This window comes from Boleophthalmus pectinirostris, unplaced genomic scaffold (genome assembly GCF_026225935.1).
Source record: "Boleophthalmus pectinirostris isolate CB_2022bp ecotype Guang Dong unplaced genomic scaffold, ASM2622593v1 HiC_scaffold_2, whole genome shotgun sequence".
Taxonomy (NCBI): domain Eukaryota; kingdom Metazoa; phylum Chordata; class Actinopteri; order Gobiiformes; family Gobiidae; genus Boleophthalmus; species Boleophthalmus pectinirostris.
Window position 1 is genome coordinate 15,378,461 of NW_026571152.1, and position 14,139 is coordinate 15,392,599.

The 14,139-nt window shown below is 40.1% G+C and overlaps 1 pseudogene; it reads right to left on the reverse strand.

The window, feature by feature from the left end:
- Positions 1 to 622: 622 nt before the first annotated feature.
- Positions 623 to 740, reverse strand: LOC129409568 (5S ribosomal RNA; annotated as a pseudogene).
- Positions 741 to 14,139: the final 13,399 nt, after the last annotated feature.

A 14,139-nucleotide genomic window follows, 5' to 3' on the forward strand; every position in this document is an offset into this window, starting at 1 on the left:
CATTAAACTTACCTTACTTACATGTTTTTATTACATACCTTGAGAAATGCCATTCTTTGGAACATTCCTGGCAAAGCAATAACACCTCAGTGGAGATGAGCAGTGGTTGAACATTTCCGATACTCAGGAAGTGCACATGAGCATGCTAGTTGTTGTTAGAGTTACAGTCTCAGCAAAACAGAAAGTTGTGAAAATTGCTTATAAACTTATTGTGGTGAGTGATTAGGATGCTCACCATTTAAAATTAAACTGTTTTGTTTTTCCACATTTCTATGACAGTAAAAATGAGGTACAGCACCTTTAATGCTATAATAATTAATTTTGACATTTCTGTCCATTTAATTCATGAAACATTTTTATAATAATGCATCAGTTTTATATAGAGCTTTTGGACACTCAAAGATGCTTTACAGAACATTATTCATTCACTCCATACCCAGTGGTGGTAAGCTACTACTGCAGCCACAGCTGCCCTGGGGCAGACTGATGGAAGTGAGACTGCCAATCTGTGCCATCAGCCCCTCCAACCACCACCATCACTCACAAACACCACTTTCATACTAGGCAATGTGAGTGATGTGTCTTGCCTAAGGACACAATGACAGTTTTTGTGACTGGCGCCCCACTGTAGCACCTGATTTTCCCAGTGGTCTCCCATCCAAGTACTAACCAGGCCCAGCCCTGCTGAGCTTCTGAGGTCTGATGGGATCAGGCTTTGACAAGCTGGTATGGCCACTAAGGCTGTATGTGTTTTCTAATAATCTAATTAAAACATGGACTTTAGAGCTGATTGAAGTGCAAGATTAAGTGCAATCTAAATCGCAATTTGAATGGGCACTATTAAAAGTTATCATTAGGTTACTATGATTATTTCTGAACGTATGCGCATGTTGTTTAAAAGAGACAACAATAAATGCACTGACAGTATTTTGAATGTTAAAACATTTCATAAAAGCCTGAAAGCATGCTAAATTCTACACATGTACGGCGCCATTAAAGTCATGGAAAATTCACTTTAGGTCATGAAAAAGTCATGGAAAAGTTTTGAAATTTTGTCAGTGAGTGAGAACCCTGGCCAACCCTGTAGTTTAGATCTATACAAACATGTTCTTAAATGGGATTCTTCTATTAGTTTGTCACTTAATGTTTCAATCTTTTTGTCAGTTCTTCTAGATGCATTGTGAATTTTGAAGACACTATCATTAATTATAATACATAAATGACATAAATACATAAATCACAATGCTGTCAGAAAATTCTCAATTAAGATATTTTTCCCAAATCCTGCAGCCCTGACAGCCGACCACAAAAGCCCCCAGCGCTGCCTCCGCTTTACACCCAAGCCGCTGCTTCCTTTTGGGGCTCAGAGCGGGGAGAGCTCTGGGTGAGTACCATCCAGCGCTGTCCCCCGAGAGACTGGCTCCCCTCATAAAGACCCCATTGTCCCTGTGGCATGGCCCGAATGTGAGCCCACAGAAAAACAGCTTTGTCCCATCCGCTCCCCCCCTCTGTCCCCCTCCCGAGGTCCTCAGCATGGGAGCTTTTGAGTCCCCAGAGCGTGGCATGGCAGTCGAGAAGCTGATTGGCAGAGAGGGGGAGTAGAAATTGGGCGAAGAGTAAATGGGGGTTTGCACTGATGGTAAAAAATGAGTAGAGAGAGTGAAGGAGTTGGAAGTTTTTCAATGGAACTATAGATGCAAGAGTCCTGGAGAGACAGACGGATGATCAAATGAGAGAATACCAGGCGGTTGTTTTTCTGTCATAGTAGCAACTGTGTGGGAATCTCAAAATGAGGTGCAGGTATGTAACTTTTCTGGTGCCGGGTCCACCATCTGATTATCTCCATGGAAATGTTATTGTTTTGCACCGAAAGGACCCCAGTTATAATTCCATAAAATAACTTGCATTAATGTGCAATTTGCGGGCGTGTTGCACATGATTCAATATTGGGAAGTGAGTACATTATTTCTGACACAAAACTGATATGTGAATGAGAGCAGTCAGCAAGTTTGTCGTCCTTTTAATTGTTGAAGTGTTGTGCAACGCCTACTTCCCCTACTTCCAAACATTTTTACATATAGTTTGGATTATGGAGCATCTGATGGACAGTTGTGAAAACTTAGAACAGCAAGTAAGCAGTGCTTCACTTCGGATGCACATTGACCTCTACTTTAGGACATGGGACTAATGTGTGAAAGCCTAGTTTGATTGACAGCTGAAAAAACACTCATGTGGGAGTAAGGATGTGGTAGGATTGTGGGTTGAAATTTGGACAGAATCCTACTGCTAACCATAAGGAGAGTTCACATTGATTTAACAAAATAAATGTGTTGTCATTTATTTTGATTTGTCTATTCATAACAATTCCAAAAGATTAGTATTGGCCGTTGTTAACATTATGGTTGCCAGGTAAGAGAACTGGAATTATCTCTAAATATAATATCTGCTGCCTGTGTCCAACCACGAAATGAAATTATAAACTTCATCAGACTAAAGACATTAAATAAATAAATAAAATATACAAAACTATTCACATTTGAAGTAAAATCTTACATAAAATTATGATAACTATATTTCAGTGAAAAAGTAACCTAACCTGTCAAAGCAAAGAAGTTGGAAGTTTTTCAATAGAACTATAGATCCCGGAAGAGTTTGATCAAGGGAATGAGTCCATATTTTGGCATAGGAAGGGGTCTGCGGTACAATTTGGCAACGGGAAAAGTGCCAGGTCCCTTGATAACTTATATAAATTAATGAAATGGGTTTAGCCATTGGAAGCAGACTTGTGAGTGGGTATTGACAATACAGAGGGCATATGCTGCTTTTACCGGCTATTTTAAAGAAGACACGGTATGCTATTTTTCAGTATGAAGCATTATAGGTCATATTTTACGACTCTTGTGAGCTTTAAGCCATGTTGTTACCTCATCAAAAACATGCTCAGAGTTATGTTTTGTTTGGTTTTTAGTCTGTCCACATCTCCAAAGCTCAAAATGACCCCATTTCAAATAGAGCTGTGAAACTGGAGGACTAAAGAAGTGATGTCACTACCTGAAAATTCAGGAGCTATTGGAGGCAGCACACATTTAAATTTAAATGTTTCTGACCAGAACAGTGTAAATATATGTAGTTTGCACTAAAATAGCTAAAAAGTAACTAGGAACAGAAGATAATGCTCGATACTAATACCATATACTGTGTAATAGTGGAAGAAAAGTGGATTTAGTTCCACTTAAAAGTTGTAATTCTCTAACCTGGCTCACAGTGGATTGGTATGTCTAGCTCTCATACATACTCACACATTTATCAATTAGAAATGACTCTGGTTGAAAGTGGTCAGGAATAGCAAACTGTCATGAAGAATATTGGAATCTGATTGGTTGAAGAGTCTCGACAGTGGAACAAGCTGAGAAATCAAACTTTATTTAATCCAGTTGAAAGAAAAGCACAGATATTTTTCCTGTCCACAAATGCACAGAGTGCTTACCTTCTGCATATTTTTCACAAACATAATAGTCGTATTAACGCTACAAGAGGCTGAAGTACATGTTTGTTTTGGTTCGTTTGGGAGCTTTTTACTCAAACCTGAATGCTACTCTGCCCACAATGGATTCTCGTGAGTTTGTGAACTCACAAATATTGAGAAAATTCATCTTGCTGTGCAAGGCTAGCAATTCTCTGCTATTGGGTCAGGACCCAGTTTTCTTTGGGATGAGGATCTTTGCCAAAATGCTTTTCTTGTATTTCCTATATTATTATATATAATGCCTGTAATGGAATACATGCGAGTTAGAGAAGTTTATTAGTATATGGGGACATTCAAAGCACAGCATCTCAGAAGAGGTCAGTGAACCTTCTTAAATGTTTCACTTTGCAACACAAAACTTTATTTTATTGAAAAATGTATTGTATTATTATTATATTTTGGAGTGGTTGTAGAATTTTATGAGAGCATGAAGGCGAATATCAAGCTACACGAGTTGAACACAGCTGCTTTAAAGGGCACATAAACAATATTATCATGCTTAGGTGACTCTTTATGGAATATAAAACTGTCTGTACTTGGAGTTGTATTCATTCATAAACTCCACATACCTGAACAGACTTACAAGGATCACTGCACCATTAAAACGGACCCCACCACCCTGTTATCATGAGGAAATAGCCACACTGTAAAGGCATCATTTCAACACACAGTTTGTTCCACCCATAAGACTGTGTTCAGATCAATCACAGCCACTCAAACAAATGTCCCTCATTCTCTTTCCTCTCTATTACCAGTGTCCCCACTCTTTCTGTCCTCTGTATTACCAGTGTCCACCTCTCTGTCGTCTCTATTACCAGTGTCCCCACTCTCTCTCTCCTCTGTATTACAAGTGCCCCTCTCTCTTCTATTACTTGGGCATCTCTCTCCTTTGTATTATCAGTGTCCCCCTCTCTCTCTCCCCTGTATTACAAATAGGACTCTCTCACCTCTGATTAAGCATTTAGAGCCTGCCTTTGTGCTGCTGTTCAGTCACCTGTGTCATTTTCACTCCTTCAGAAGACGCCATGTTTGTTTTGAAATGGGATCCAGCAATTTATGTCTAATTACTCCACCTGTCAATCACCTTCCTATTCAAAGTTAGCAGTTTTTCAGACTACTTTGGACACGTTAATTTATACTTTGAAACTTAAAATGTGATTCATCCAGTATAGAAAATGCACTGTTGTAGCCAGGAGAGGGTGCAAGGGCTCTCTCTACTCTTAAGAAGGTACCAGATGCCACTCCCTTTGAGTGCTCCTCCAGCTAAGGTAGTCCTGACCTTGATATACCTCTGTAATTTTTGTAGTGATATCAATCTGGTCCCCACTCCTTCATTTGCATCTCAAACCAGGTCAAACGTGAACATCCAGTCAGATTATTTTTTTTTTTTCGTTGACACATGTGAAACAAATGAGCTCATTGGTCATCTGTCATTTACAACTAAAATCAAATTTATCTCACCTCAGAACAGAATTTTGTGCTTTGCTCACTGATTCTGCAGAAATCTGTGATGTTTTTCAGCCTTCAGAACATGATGCCCTGATTGGCTAATCCACCTGTCAATCATATGTACCTGAACTTGGGGAGATTCGCAGGTGACCAGACTCACATCTTCATAAAGTATTGAGGAATTGTATATTCTGGATCCCAAACAAGTCCTGACCAATACTAGCTCAAGATCTGAAGATGGGTCCCACTGCTGCAGACAAGTTTGCCCCAAGGACAATGAAAGCTGGGTCAAATGCAGTTGACATACCTAAACCTGACCTTTAATCTGCTGCTGTGGGAAGCACTTTAAATGGGGTGAAAAATTTTGTGTGGCATTTGTATGTTCTCCCCTTGCCTGGCACTCTGGTTTGACCCATCAACCCCGGAGATGCCCCAGCAGCACTGAAAGATGAGTCAAATACAGAGGACAAATTTCCCAGTGTCACCACAGTTTAGTTGATGTAGTGTTTAGTTCCATAAAAATGACAGTTTACCATATTAAAAGACCAACAATCACCCTTTCCACAGAACAGGCCATTGCTCTGTAACCTGATCTGGATGGACTGAGCTGCTGGCACACGCTGTAACATCTGGTGCTGAAGGCCGTTTTGCATTTCCAACCCTCCCTATGCACTGGCACTGCTACAGAGAGAGGGGCAGAGAGACAGAGAAGATAGAGAAGGGCAGAGAGAGACGGGCAGAGAAAGGGGCATACAAAGAGTAGGAGCAAAGAGAGAGAGCAGAGAGGAGAGAGACAGAGAAAGGGGCAGAGAGAGAAGCAGAGAGAGGAGACAGAGAAAGGAGTAGAGAGAGAGAGGCAGAGAGAGGGACAGAGAGATGAGCAGTGAGAGAGAGGCAGAGAGAGAGGGGCAGAGGGAGAGAAGCAAGAGAGAGAGAGGCAGAGAGAGAGAGGCAGAGAAAGGGGCATACAAAGAGTGGGAACAAAGAGACAGAGTGGAGATGAGAGAGACAAAGAGAGAGCAGAGAGAGGGACAGAGAGAAAGAACAGAAAGAGAGGGGCAGAAAGAGGGAGCAGAGAGACAGAGAGAGGGAGTAGAGATGGCCAGAGAGCAAGGGGCAGAGAGAAGCACAGAGAAAGGGGCTGAGCGAGGGGGCAGGGAAAGGGACAGAGAGAGGGACAGAGAGAGAGCAGCAAAAAAGGGGAGCAGAGAGAGAGAGAGTGGCAAAGAAAGAGAGGAGAGGGGCAAAGAGAAGGAGTAGAGAGAGAGAGAGAGTGGCAGAGAGAGAAAGAGAGGAGAGGGGCAGAGAGAAGCACTGCTACAGAGAGATGGGCAGATAGAAGAGGGAGCAGAGAGAGAGTGAGCAGAGACAGGGCCGGGCACTGGGCAGGGGGGTGGTGTCAGGTACTCCCAACAGCACCACATTCCATCCAGCAGAGGAGCCCAAGTACTGCAGCGCTGTCGCCCGAACCCAGGTTGCCCCATGAGCACTAACAGGTGAGTCCAGTACAGAGTTGTATGAAGAGTACAATCTTTTCACATCAATATGTTACAGGGTTTTTCTTGCTCAAAATTCCACTAAAAATATTTGATTGTCTGATTTGATTTTTTGTAATTAATTTGCACTTTTAATTGACACATTGAATCCCCAATACATTTGTAAAAGAGATTGTGTTATTTCTGCTCCTTGGGCTGGGAAATTAGCACATTTAAGGCAAATAGACACTTCTCCTGTTTGAGGTTTGCAGACTGGGTCCTCTGGGTGAAGCTCTCTCTGGAATCCTGGCTCTTTTTAAATTTATTTTGCATTTTTTTGTATGTGATTGTACTGAATTGTAATTTATACAGTGCACATTTTAAATACTTTTAATCACCTTAATTTTGGGACTTCATATTGTTATAACTGTATAAATTGAACCTTTAACCTGACCTTAGTTTTCTCCTATGGTTGAATTAGTCTTCTTACCTCTCGTGTTTTTTATTGAGGCTGTCAGGGCTGTGCTGCGGCTTTATTGATGCGGAGGAAGTGGTCCGCGGGGACGGCTCACACTTCCTCTGATTCCTCACAGATTGTTTGTGTCCTGGCGCTAACCGAATTATCCACGCTTCATTTGTCCTGCTCCTCCGCCCGACCCCGACCCGTGATGGATGGAACCCCGCACAGGGGAGGGAGGGGGCTGGAGTGTGCCCGCTGTGGTCGGACAAGCGGCCCTACTCACTACCAGCTGCTCTACAACATCACTGTGGTTACACAGACTGAAGGTATTCAGCAGAGTTTACACTGGGGAGAGTTGTAGTTAGTTGGATAGTTAGATGGTTCGAGCGTCTGCATTGTGCAACAACTGACTTTTTCCATGGTTATATTGTTGCCTGGACATATCTACTGTTGTGTTTGGTTTCAAGGGCACCCATGCTTATTTAGTTCATCTACCTTTAAGAGTTATAATAAGCAAGTCTGTTTTAAGCCTCAGGGCTCCCCTGTGTTTTTAAAATCCATACAACTTCACTAGAGCTTACAGATTCTATACATTTCATAAACATGGCCTATTTGTTACTCCAGATATTAACAACAAAAACTATGGACATAATGTCTACGTTAGGGTTAGAGTTTTTCATTTGGCGTTTTGGTTCTCAATACTATTATCCACTCAGACAGCAGAATATGCCTCACATGATTCTCTCACATGGGTTGCCAGGTTCAATGCTGAAATCCAGTTGATTTATTAAACTATAAATGTTTCGCTCTGATCTGAATGGTCACTACTTAAACCCAGCACCTGCAGACAATCATCAGTCAGTGCTAGTTCAGCCTCTGCAGCTCAGAGGAAATTCTGGAGGTTCTGAGGTTTCACATGAGGCCTGGCATGTTCATATACTGAGAATGAGAAAAAAACACTTGCATATCCTCTGTTTACAGGTTGAGGTACTGTCAACCCAAGTTTAGTTGTGATTGTAGCACCTTGTACCTTTTTAATTCTGTAAGAGTGCTGATTTCCTTTATGAGTACATTAACATGTTACAAGGCAACGTGGTTGCTGAATAACATTCACCTCACATCAAGAAGGTCCCAGGTTCATCTCCTCAGTGCACTCCAACCCTTAACCTGCACAATAGGTACAATCCTCCAGTTCAGGCAGACCAAGACCTAAACTTACGTGTCCTCTGTCTGCAGGTTAAGGCAATGGCAACCCAGGTGCAGTCGTGATTGTAGTACCTTTTTTAAATCTATAAGTATTCAGGCTCCATACAGTTCCTAACTAATGATAACTGATGGTAACTTCAACATTTATGATCATAAGTTTAGATATTTCTTTCAAAAACAGTAAATGTTTCCCCTGTCCATCATCTGAAATAATGACATCATCAAATTGTAGAACGTGAACACAACCTATAGCTCATATTTGTGGAAGTGAAAATAGTGGTACTTTATCAGTACTCATATATGTTAAAGATACATTTGTTGGATAAAGTTTCAGTATTTTCCATCACTGCAACAGCCAACAGTGTTTGAGTTTACTGAGACCATATTTCACCTGGAGCAGAGTGTGATTTATGCTTATGTGAGTGTTCGTGCTGAGAATAATATTAAAACTAATGGATGAATTTGTGAATAGAAGCACCCGTATGCCCTTGAGTGCCAAAAGTGACAGATGATTTGACAAAACCTGTGCAGTTTCAACGATTTTAGTACAATTTCATATGGAACTCTTTTTCACAGTATTGATACTTTGCAGTGACACCATACTAGGGGTGTTCTACATGTATCTATTGGCGGAATGTTTATCAGTTTACTATGGTGAAGTATTAGCAAACTCAGACAAAAAAAAAAGTTTTAAGAAGTCTGAAAACTCAAGAAAAAATACAAACTGGATTTAAACAACACATTTTCAGGAGCCTGTGATCAATAATGATCTGTTCATGTTCCTGTTTGATTTTTTTGTAAGGTTGAGAGTGAGTAACTGAAAAACTGTTGGGTAATGCCTTCTATTTGTGACTTAATTTTATGTCTGAGAGACTTGTTTAACAGCACAGCAGCTCTTGATATAGTTACAACTAAGTCAGCTCTTTCTGGTCAGAGTACCAAGTAACAATAGATTTTAAAATGTCATCAGAATGTTCAGAATGAAGGAATGGAGGCAAAATAAGTTCAATATCAAAATATATTACTAATGATTTTTGGTTTGAACAAACAATAAGATACAGTTCCAGCGTAGTTCCAAATTCCAGCGCAGAAATGTCAGTTTATATGTTAATATGTCTATTGCAAATTTTTAACTTGAGCTTCACAAAAAGTGTCATTTGCGGTGAATGATGTAGAGCAGGTAAAAAGCTATTGCGGAGTCAACATTATAACATTTTATTAGCCAGTAAACCCTAAAAATCTACCTGAAAATTTGAGCAGTACACCTTTAAATACATTAGGGTTAGATTGTTTCACTGAAGTCACAGAAACTTTAACATTTTGGGGGATTATACAGGCTTGTTTACCTTGGGGTTGTCCATGAGCTAAATGACTCACTCACCTCACAGCAAGAAGGTCCCAGGTTCAACTCCCAGGTGTTTCTGTGCATGTTTCTAAATCTATTTCTGTGTGGGTTTCCTTCAGGCACTCCAAGCCCAAAACACACACCACAGGTCAAATCCTCCAGTTAGTCCTGACCACAGCTCAAGATCTGGAGGTGAGTCCTCAGGAACTGACTGGTTGTTAGTGCACTGAAGTGGGTCAGTGGGTCAAATGCAGAGAAAAGTATAAAGTATAAGTTGCCCTTGACCTAAAAGTCCATTGTGTGACTTTCCTGATGGAGGGTACGTCACATTTTTTTTATTTAGGGACATATTATTGCATTGCTTTATGTTCCACAGTATGGCATTAAAAATGGGGCGCCAGTGTCCTTAGGCAAGACACTTCACCCACATTTCCTAGTATGAAAGTGGTGTGTGCGTGAGTGATGGTGGTGGTCGGAGAGGCCGATGGCGCAGATTGGCAGCCTCGCTTCCGTCAGTCTGCCCCAGGGCAGCTGTGGCTACAGTAGTAGCTTACCACCACTGAGTGTGGAGTGACTGAATAATGAACTGTAAAGCACTTTGGGTATCTTGAAAGGAGCTATATAAATGCAATCAATCAATCAATCAAAAGTGTATTCAAACTTTGTTTCATTAGAGGTGATTTTATTTGTCTCCACCAAACTGATCTGTATCTTGGCCTGCTTGGAAATAGAGACTTGTAATGCCATACTGAGACACATTCCAGGCTGTTAAGTAGAGTTAAGTACATCAACATGGAGACTAGCATGTGGAGTACCCTCCCCCAAAAAGTTACGCAGTGCACCTTTAACCCAAACCCTTGCTCTATCACATACATCATGTTGTTAAACTTTTCTGCTCAAGAATCCGTCATATTCTTGTTTCCATAGAGATGTTATGTTGTGTGGAATATTTCACACTATGGCTTTAAACCTTTCTATCTTCCAGACCAAGTTAGCAGGCAGATTTGTGGAGAGACAAGCACACTCACAGTCAGAATGCCTGTTTTTCTAGATATTTTTGAGCTACAAAACCACCTGTAATTGAATAAATGTAAGGCGGAGCTGTCTAATGTCATACTGTGGAACATTCCAGGCAGAACAATGACATATCCTTAGAAACAAGCAGATGAGTGACCCCCAACCAAAACTTACACAGTGCACCTTCATTTAACCCAAACTACCCAATCTATCACAGTCGTCAAGTTGTTAAAATCTTGATTATTATTTCTATTTGTTTGTCTTATAGTGGCCGGTTATTCAGCATTCTCTGTGAAACTGAAAGCTAGCTGCATTTTCTTTCTTACTTTTTAATATAAACTTTTGATATAGGAAATGCCAATGTGATTGCTAGACCATCTTGTCAGCTCAGCAGCAGGGTTAATCAAATGAATGCATATTTTGGCATTGGATCTGGAGAGCAATAGATTTTCAATGGACAAACAGAAGTACCTTAAAACAAAATCTGTCTGAGATATTATGGAAGCAGATATGTGCATTCAATATTTATTAGCTACAGTACAAAGGCTGAAGTCACTGCAACTGACTGTAGACTATACACTGTACTATCTCTTACACAGATGTTGGAGCTTTTGATTTTAAGTAGTGCTCGAGGGTTGTTAAAAGTATCGAAAATCTGTTTCTAAACTCAGTATCAAAACTAGATACTTACCAGGTATCGGTACTGAAAAGGTCACATTCACACAAGATGAACCTTTCCTGAATAGCTTTAGGATGAGCTTGAGCTGCATCAGAACAAGTACAAGAGCACATGGACATGGATAACATGTTCTGAGCAGATCTGCAGTGTGCAAGTCCTTGAGGAACATACACATGAGAAGTAAAACTCAAAGCAGACCAAGTTATGTCAGACCACTCGAAAAGGGGCAACCATATTTTGAAGTGGGATAGAACTATAACATTTTTGGGACAGAGGACAATAAATGTCATTGCTGGATAGAAGAGGCAATCGACTGTCACAAACTAGCTAACCAATAGTTTTTCAATTAGTCCCTTTTACCTTTTTTGTTGAAAATCAAACACCTAAACAGGACTAAGAATGCTTGTATTGATTACAGGTCCTGACAATGTGCTTTTTAAATCCATTTTGTATTTTCATTCAACATCATTCATTCTTGTATCTTAAACAAGCGTGTAGGTTTGGTCAGAGTCAGGGCAGGTCCAAAACAAGTGAGAGGTGTTTTAATTTTTCAGTTCACAAAATGTACAGTTTGTGTCCAGTGCCCTTCTAAGATGATTCTTTACCAGGTAACAGTGAGATTTCCCTTTGCTTGGTGGTGATTTGTGAGGTAATGTCCATACATAAACAAAACGTGAACTTGTTTATTAAAATAAAATGGCAAATACTGGTAGAGATTATTTTGTCTTCCCCAAATATTGGTTGTGACATGTCCAAACCTATGCAAACCTACGCCCTTGATCTTAAAACCTTTTTGGCAGTGTCTGCTAATGAACATTCCAGCAAAAGAGATAAATGTAGAACACCCCCCACTGCAAAATATCAAAAAACATCAGGAAACGTGCCCATAACACACTAAACTAAGATGAAGGGGTGTTCCTGCTTTGCCACACTTGGGATATTGTTTAAAGAAGTTGGATTGTAGATGGCACCCGCTCTCTCATGAAGGGAAGATCATGCCAAAAATGTATGACTGTTCAAAGATACAGGTCAATGATGAAGAAAGGTAAGAATTTCTTAAAGCTCCTATATTATGGTCCTATTATTATATTAAATTAAAAAAATTAAATTAAAACTGACTCTTGTGAACTTTGAGCCATGTTATAATGTTGTTACCTCATCAAAATGTGCACGGGGTTGTGTTTTGTTTCCTTCACACGTCTCTGAGTAATCCTGACAAAATGTTATTAGTCTGTCTACATCTCCAAAGCGTTAAATGCTCAGTTCCACCTTGTGATGTCATGTAGTGGTAGAGGTAGTTTTAAAGTTAACAGCTATGTGTTGTTCAGTAAAGATAGGCAATTCCAGGACTTCCTGTTTTAACATTTGATATTACAAAGTGGAGAAGAACTCTTGAACATTCCAACAATAGAGATAAATGCAGAACAAAGCAAAGTATCAAAACACATCAGGAATCGTGCCCATAACACAGTAAACTGAGATGAGGGGCTCAATTCTCACTGTTTGAGAGAATAGCTCAGCCTAAATATGCAGGGTTTGTGTGTTAAACATGTGTAAACATTATAACATACATCAGAAAAGAGTGTAATATGCACCTCTTAACAAAAGATGAGAAGTAAAAAGAGCAAAAGGTTCAGGTTTTCAGGTAAGTATAATAATGAGCTGGACCATGGCACTAACAGGAGCGAGTATTATGATCTGGCCTCTTGGAGCTGGCTGGACAGGCTTTTGTAGCTGCTTGATTGGAGAGTGACCTCCCACACACCTCTCCTCACTCTGGAACAGGATGGGCTGGAGGAGGCAGAGAGGCAGAGGAGCGCAGGGCTAATGACAAGAGGAAACTATCACAACATGGTTAAAAGCTCTTAAAAGTCCATTTGTGCATAATGTGTCCACTTTAAAGGTACTTTGTGTAACTTTTCTGGTGGAGAGCCCGTCACCTGCTTGTTTCTGTGGAGATGTCACAGCTCTGCCTGGAATGTTACACAGTATGACAATAAACAGCTCTACCTTACATTTATTCAATTAGAGTGGCTTTACTGCTCCAAAATATCTAGAAAAAAGCAGGGCTGCCACTCCAAAGATCTGACTCGTACATCGCACGGAAAAAAGCAGTTGACAGTCCACAAGAAAAGTTACACAATGCACCTTCAACGTACTTACAAAGGTTGGTGGCTCCATCCCACATAAAGCTTTTGTTGTAGACTTACTCACAATGGCCAAAACTTTTGTTCAAATAAGAGTACTGCCACTATAAAGACATTTCAATAAATACACAGTACAGTAAATAAAAATAGATTAATTTTACTTAAGAAACGGCCCATATTACGCTTTTTTCTGATCTATTTTATAACTGTTGTTGTTTGTTTTTGTTGTTGTTGTTTCCTCATCATAAACATACCTGGAGTTGTATTTTGTTTCATTCACATGTTTAACACACAAACCCTGCATATTTAGTTATTCTTTCAAACTGAAAATACTCTGTTCCACCTTGTGATGCCATGTTGTAATACAATTAGTGCTTCACTATGTTTTTAAACACCACACAACTTCACAAGAATCATTTGAATCATTTCAGGCCTGGAATTGCAAATCACTTCTAAACAAAAGGTAAAAAGAGCTGTTAACTTGAAAACTGCCACTACATGATGGTGGAACAGAACATTTTGAGCTTTGGAGATTTGGCTTTTGACGAGGCAACACATGACTATAAGCTCACAGGAGTCAGTTTTGCCTGATGTAGGACTTTTATGCTCCATTTGTCTTGGATCACATTTGTATTTCATTTCACAATATTTACACGATCTCATGACTATAATGAATCTGTTAATAAACATGTCCTCTTTCACATGAAATGGAAAACCTCTAAATTCACGTAAATGTTCCTTGGTAATTACTGGGGCGAGCAGGCAGATATTAGCCTGTCCGATGGCGCACACGATAGTGCACATGCTAGCGTAAACAAATGTGTACAGTTCTGAT